Source organism: Solanum dulcamara, chromosome 8, assembly GCF_947179165.1.
Source record: "Solanum dulcamara chromosome 8, daSolDulc1.2, whole genome shotgun sequence".
Lineage (NCBI taxonomy): Eukaryota > Viridiplantae > Streptophyta > Magnoliopsida > Solanales > Solanaceae > Solanum > Solanum dulcamara.
Genome location: NC_077244.1, coordinates 14525266 through 14533121, shown reverse-complemented (window position 1 = coordinate 14533121; position 7856 = coordinate 14525266).

Below are 7856 nucleotides of genomic sequence, written 5' to 3'. Positions count from 1 at the left end.
TGAATACACCAAGATAGACCAAAGATAGCAGCCCTGATTTCTGCTTGGTTGTTAGTTCCTTCCCCCAATGGAACTGCATAGGCAAAGATAAGGTCACTATGAGTATTTCTAAGTATTCCTCCTCCACCAATGTTGCCTGGGTTGTTAAGGGCACTACCATCTGTATTTAGCTTTACCATGTGATCACCTCGTTTGATCCAGCATACAGGGGTAATTTTGGTGTCATGGTAGTATTGTTCCACTGAAACGACTAGGTCCTTCCAGTTATTTGGCCATTCAATATAAGGAAAAGCTGTGATGAGCAGGTTAGAGATGTCTTTGTAGACAGAAAATTTGACTCTTGAAAGGTTAGATTTCTTCCCTCCATATTTGGAAGCACATCTATTCTTCCATAAGTTCCAACAAATGAAGACAGGGACTGCTTGTAACAGGAGCTTATGGGCTTCATTCTTGTATTTAGATGTCCAGCATCTCATAAGCATATTTCTAAGAGGTGTGTAATCCTTTTTTATGCCCAAAGAATCAGCAAACACCCTCCAAGTATTCTTGGAAGAGGTTCCTGCAACAAAGGTGTGATCAATGGTGTCTTGGCCAGGTCTATCACAACAATGGCATTGAGAGGGGGCTTTGCCAAAGCTGGTTATTTTCTCATTGGTAGGTAATTTCCTTCTAAGAGCTCTCCAAACAAGAAAGGAGCATTTGAAAGGTATTAGTTGCTACCAAGTACATGCATTCAGCATAGTATTTGTCCTCTTGTCTCTAATGAGCTCCCAGGCAGAAGAACAACTGAACTCCCCATTGGTATTAGGAATCCAGCAAGGATGGTCTTGTTTGAGAGGATGGTAGCTGAATTGAGTTGCTAAAATGTTAGGAACAAACTTAGGAGGGGCTTTTTGGATAATGAGATCAACATTCAATTAGCCATTAGTTAGAAAAGCTGAAACTTGGGTGTGTTTAAACCTACAGCTGTTAGCATAAAAGTGAGCTAAAGGTCCAACACCTAGCCAGTTGTCCCACCAAAAAAGGCAAGATCCAGACTTAATTTGCCACTGAATGTGAGGCTCAATGTTGTGTTTATTGTTCATGAGGTGCTTCCAAATTAAGGACTGACCAGTGTCCCACTTTTTTGTAATAATATTGGCCCTCTGATAGTATTTAGATTTAAGGAATTCTCCCCACAAGGTGTTCTTGGTTCTAAGGGTCCACCACTGCTTGTATTGAAAAGATTTAACCACATCAGTGATTTGTCTAAACCTTATGCCCCCTTCATCATAAGGATAGCTAAGGTTCTTCCATGAGGACCAATGGTACTTCCTCTTGTCATTTTTCCATCCCCCGAAGAAGTTAGCAGTGATGCTCTGAATCTGCTTGATGATGGTTGAGGGAGGGATGCTGGCTGAAAGCAAATGTATTGGCATGGCTTGAATAACATGCTTCACAAGAATAGCTCTACCCCCATAGCTCAGGATTTTAGCATGCCAACCAGTGATCCTACTTACAACTTTTGCAATAAGATCAGAGTAGTAAATAACTCTTTGCCTACCAATATAAATAGGACATCCCAAGTATGTTATAGGACTACTCTTTTGGTTGAAACCAGTGATACTCTTGATTCTCAGTACAGTAGACTTGAAAGCATTGGAGGGAACCATGAAATGACTTTTTTGCTTGGTAATCAATTGTCCAGAAACTCATTCATAGGTAGCTAATATTTCCATAATGAGAGCTAAGGTGTGCCTTCTTCCAGAAGTAAAGATGATGATATCATCTGCAAAACTCAGATTATTGATCTGAGGTCCTTTTTTTGCCATAAAGAAACCATGGAATTGGGGATACTAATGAAGATTATTCAGTAGTCTGGACAACACTTCAGTACCTAGGACAAATAAAGCAGGGGAGAGAGGATCACCTTGTTTGAGACCCCTTGTGGAGTGAAAGAAACCATGTCTTGAACCATTGACTATAACAGAGTACTAGTTATCAGCCATGATTCTCCAAACCATGTCAATGAAAGTTTCTTTAAACCCCATTCTTCTCATCACAAGACAAGTGTAATTCCAAGAGACCCTATCATAAGCCTTGGTCATGTCAAGTTTTATCACAACATTGCCTCCAACATTTGGTTTTTTGATCTAGTGGATTATTTCCTGGGCAAGCATGATATTTTTAGAGATGTTTCTATTCTTGACAAAGCCAGATTGGTTCAAGGAAATGAGGTTGGGGAGAATATGAGCAAGTCTTAGGTAAAGGAGTTTGGAAATGATTTTGTTAGTGAAGTTGCTAAGGCTTATGGGTCTAAACTCAGAGATTTTTGTAGGATGGTTTACTTTTGGGAGTAGAACCAAACAAGTATGGGTGAAATATTTAGGCATATTTTGTCCACAAAAGAAGGATGTGATCACTCTAAGGAGGTATTCTTTGATGATGTCCTAGCACACCTGAAAGAAAGTTCCATTCATCCCATCAGGGCCAGCAGCAGAGTGAGGATTCATAGTAAAAACAGCAGTTTTCACTTCTTCCATAGTAGGCATGGCTTGTAAATCTTCATTGTCTTTGTCAATCACCATTGTAGGGATGCAATGGAGTGTCTGCTGTTGGATGTGCTCATCCTTTCCAGTAAAAATTTGTTGCAAATATTCACAAGCAGCATCAGCTATCTCTTTATCACCTTACACCCAAGAGCCTTCTTCATTTTGGATCCTGTGGATGTAAATCTTTCTTCTCCTGCCTCTGATGAGAGTATGAAAGTAGCTAGAGTTCCTGTCACCTTCGTTGAACCAGTGAAGTTGAGACTTTTGTCTGAGGATAGAATCCTCCATCTTCATGTATCTAATGTACTCAACATTGATAGCATGAAGTTGAGACCTATTTTCATTGGAGTTTATACTGATCAGATTCTCTTCAGCTTGTGTAGCCTTCTCCTCATATTCTTTGACTTTAGCATAGATGTCTCCAAATTGATTTCTTGACCAGCAGCTAAGCGTAGCAGTAAGTCTCTTTATTTTCTGATGAAAACTCCACATTGGATTTCCTTCAGAAGGTCTGCTCCAGCAATTCTTGACAGTATCCATGAAAGAAGGTTGCTCAGGCCAGCAGTTCAGGAATTTGAAATACTTGATGGGGTTGTGTTGTTGGTCAATCATTTCCAAGAGCAAGGGGCAGTGGTCAGAACCCACAGAAGAAAGATGAGTAATGCTGGTATGGGGCATGGTCTCTAGCCAGTTATCATTAACCATCCCTCTATCAAGTCTCTTCCAAATTCTAAAGTTGATACCCCTCAGGTTGGACTAGGTGTATTTCTGACCTGAGAAACCAAGGTCTTGAAGACCTGAAGCCTCAATAATGCTAATGAACTCAAAACTCTTTCTCATATTATAGGGGACACCCCCTAATTTTTCTTTAGGGTCTACAATAACATTAAAGTCTCCTATAGTGCACCATGGATTGGATGTAGTAGACTGTTGTAGAAGGCTATCCCATAAAGGTCTTCTGAGATGATCTTTACATTTAGCATAGACAGAGGTAGTGATGAATTGATTTAGGATCATGACATGATTGAGCTCACAAGTGATTAGTTGCTCATCATTCTCCAAAATCTTGCAATTAACATCTTTGGTCCAGAAACTCCAAATCTTACCATTGGGATTGTCGATGGCATGGTCCATATTGAGCTGGTTTCTGAAGTATTGTAACTGAGAGTTATCAGAAAAAGGTTCCATTAGAGCTATACGAGAAATTTGATGGATATTTTTGAGAAGTTTTATTCTATACATGGCTCCTTGGGTATTAATACCCCTTACATTCCAGCTAAGGGTACTAATCATTGAAAAATTCTTGAAGTATGGGACCTGGTACTTGGTCTGCCTGTGGGGGCATTTTTTGTAGAAATTTTTGCCTTGTTGCTAAATCTGGTCCTATGTATCCCTCTAGGAGATAGACCCTGTAAACTAGCCACTTGTTGGATGTCTTCTTCATATATATTCTCAGAAGAGGGGTTCATGGTTTTGATTAAATGCTCACTTATAATATCATCTTCCTCCTGATCATGCAAGGGCTGATAATTATTATCTTCTTCATTTTCTGAATCACATACAGCATACTTATCAATAGGGTCCTGTATGTTGGTGTTGAAGGTGAAGTGATCTGTAGCTACCTCTGGAGTTTGAAAAGGGGTGATATTTATACCCACCTGATCATCATCAAGTATAAACTATTGACATCCCTGTTTACTTTGCTGCATTGCAACACTGTCAGTTAAAGGAGTTTGGCATTTCTTAGAAAGGTTTGTTTTCTTTTTGATGGCCTCTCTCCTTTTCTTGCTTAACTTGTTCTTTTTAGCATTAGAGTCTTTTCCACTACTGCTTGCAATGGATCCCAAATCCTTGGCCATAGAGCCTAAGATGTTTTGCATGGTAGAGTCATCAGTAGGGGGATTTCTTGTGATGGATTCAGGATTTGGTATGTCATTTTGAGCCTTGTGTGCAGGGGTAGCAGGGGCTATAAGGTCACTCCTAAGGTCAGTGATATTCTCATGCAGAACATGAGACAAAATCCCCCTCTTTGGGTTCCCTATCCTGCAGATTAGTGGGGTTCTCCATTACTCCTCCAACCATTCCTTCATTAACTACATAGCCAACAGCAGCAGAGATATGATGTGGGGGTGTAAGGGGTATGGGGAGTAATAAGTCAATACCTGCATTCCTTGTTACATTGCTCCCTTGAGTAATACCTTGTTGTTGAATTATGGTGTTTTCTTGCATTTTTGTTGAATTCTTCAAAGTGGAATTCCTTTGGTTACTTGGTTCTCCTGCATCTTGGTTATTGGTTTGATCCTGGGTAACAAGATCAACATAATTATTGGAAGTATAAATAGGAGTAGAGGGCTTACCTAGACCTGTGATGTTTTGCTGAGGTTTATCAACTCCTCTGTTCTGCTGTGGTTGAATAGAGCTGATCACATTTGTTTGTTGGGGCTTGTTTTGTCCCTTAGACTGTTTCTTCCTCTGAACTTGCCACAACAGTTCTTTTGCATTATCAAGTGTTTGTTGTGGCTGAGCAGGAGCATCTTTTACAGATGTATTGATATGTGTGTCATCATGATCCTTGGTTATCATGCCCTCCTTGTTTTTGTTCATTTTTGTTGTTTCCTCTTCTTTTCTTTTTTTTGTTCTTTATCCCTTATTTTAATATTACAATCATGTATCAAGTGACCCTGATGTTTGCAATACATGCAGTAATCAAGTACATTTTCATATAAAATAGCTTGCCACCTCCCTAGAGTTTTATCAGTTTTGTCATATCCCAGCCAAACATGGGGAGGTCTTTTATTGGTGAGGTTCACTTGAAGTCTCACCTTAGCTATGCTTCCCCTTGTTTTTGTATGGAAGCAGTGTCTAGATAAAGTACCTTACCTACAGAGGCTAGCAGGGCAGTGGTGAACTCCATGTTATAACAATGCCAAGGTAGTTCTGGTAAGGCTACCCAGATTGGCACTATTGGGGTTTCTTCATCAGGTTTAAAAGTAGGTGTCCATGTCTGAATCCTCATGAGTTGGCCCTATATTGTCATTTTCTATTTGGTCCAGACAGTATTGTAATCTAACTCATTGTCCAAGTCATTGTAGACATGTCTAGCATTGAAATGAGCAATTTTTACACCTCCTGAGAGCTGAGTTTGAATGATAAAGCTCCTTCTTATCAACTCTATCTTTGGCATGGTGTGGGTAAATCTGCCAACCAAGGTGTATTTGCATCTTTGAGCTAGTTTGTGCATGAAGTCTTCTTTTTTCAAAAGACATAGCAGGCAGGCCCTGTTTGGTTGTGTATTCAGGGGTGGCTAATTCAATAGGAGGCTCATTCTTTGCTTGATTATTTCTGAGTTTGGCAGCAAAGGTCTGAACTACAGTGCAAGGGGCAGGCTGAAGGACCTGGTCCTTTAAGTTGGGAAAAATATTTTTCTAGGGGTTTTGGTTAGAGGAATTTGGTTGAGGTTTGGTATTGACTGATTTAGTTCCAACATGTCTAGGACCAGTATTAGCATAGCTGCTGGGCACCTTAGGTTGGCTAGTTTGAACCTGGATGTCAAAATTACTAGACACCTTAGGGAAGCTATTGTGGGTGGTGGTAGGCTGTTGAGTGTGTAGCTAGTTGCTAGTTTGAGGAATAGAATTGTTAGGTATTTTGGTAGGAATTTCAGGGCTGCTTTTAGAATTGATTTTGGTATGATCAGTGCCCTGCAAGGAGTTACCTACAGCATTACTAGGGATTACATTTGCATTAGGTTGCAAAAGAACTCCACTGGATTTTAAATTGGCAGTCTTAGAGTATATCAAGTTGGAAGGATTGGTCTTACCTTGAAGGTCTGCAACATTAGCACTGTTACATTGTTGTGAAGTTCCTGAGGCATGTTTATCATTTTTGGAAAAAGGATGCATCGACTTTGCATTATCAATTGTGTGCATATCATCCTTTAATTGATTGAATTGATCATATTGTTGATATTGGTCTTGAACCAATGTGTGTTCTTCAGCTTGATTATCAGTGAAAATGTGCTTATCACCTTGACGAGTGTCTCGACGACGTTTTGAATTTGAATTTGTTGTTGATGATTCGAGACACCTCTTATGGATGGGAAGTTGCGCATTGCCCTTAGGGACATTTTGGATTTGATCTTGTGACAAATGGTTTGCTGGAGCTCCGACGCCGGCACTCTGACAGTGACCCTGTTGATTTGGCAAATTCGAGCTAATTTGAGAGGATTTGATTCCTTCTCTAGTGTTTGTGAGTTGCTGGTGGGGTGTATTTGTATCATTGAAACGCCCCATTTTGCATTGGTTTCCACCTGAAAATATCGCCTGAGCTCCGGCAACCTCGCCAGTACCATTGTCCCCAATGATTTCACCGTCCATTTGGGTTGAAATTTTGGTGGCAGGAGCGCCATGAGGTGGGGAAAAAACCCTAGGGGGTCCGCCGTCTCGAATGTCGCCAGAGCCCCTTCGAATATGAAGGCGCAACTCCGGCGACTCTGCGATGTTTCTCTCAGGAGTCGCTTGATCAGTGCTCTCAAATGGTGCGGTGGTTTGATCTAATTTTTGGACTGTATGTAGTCCAAAATATAAGGAATCATCTACCACAGCTCTTGATACTCGAATCAAACCATGTTTCTGAAAATTGATGATCTTGTGTGCAATTCTCAGCTCCTCTTCAGAGACAGTGATTGCATCAGTATTTTGTTGACCGATCGATTGTTGTTGATTCAAACCAGCTTCACTTGAAATTGCAGTGTTATTTTGCAGATTCAGAGTGTCATTAGCTGGTGATGTTTGATGATCTATATTCAGTGGCTAAGGGAGCTTCACCGGCGGCGGTGAAGCTATTCAGAACTGACCGAAGATGAACAGTATGAGAGAGAGAGGGAGGAGATGACCATTAGAGAGGACCGTTATTGAGAGAGATGATTTACGGAGTTTTTTTGGTTGGTTAATCCCTTCCTACGTTGGCTGCGTAGTTCATGGGGTTCAGTATGGACTATACTCTTACCCAATTCGGTGCTCAATACTCCTCCCAAGACTCAATATTCTCATATCTATCAAGTGAGTAAAATACTTAAAATACTCATTTAGTCTCATTGGACTCTTTCAAATCAACTCATTGGACTCTTTTCAAAACTCGATCAAATCTGGCCACATTGGACCTTGTTTCAAATCAACTCATTTCAATCATCAAACTTTTCTCTTTAAATTCAATACCATCTCAACTCAATGAATGCATAAAATATTAGATGCATTTAAAACATAATTTCAACTCCTCAACTCAAACTCAAAATAGACATTTTTATGTAAAAATGCTCAACTCATT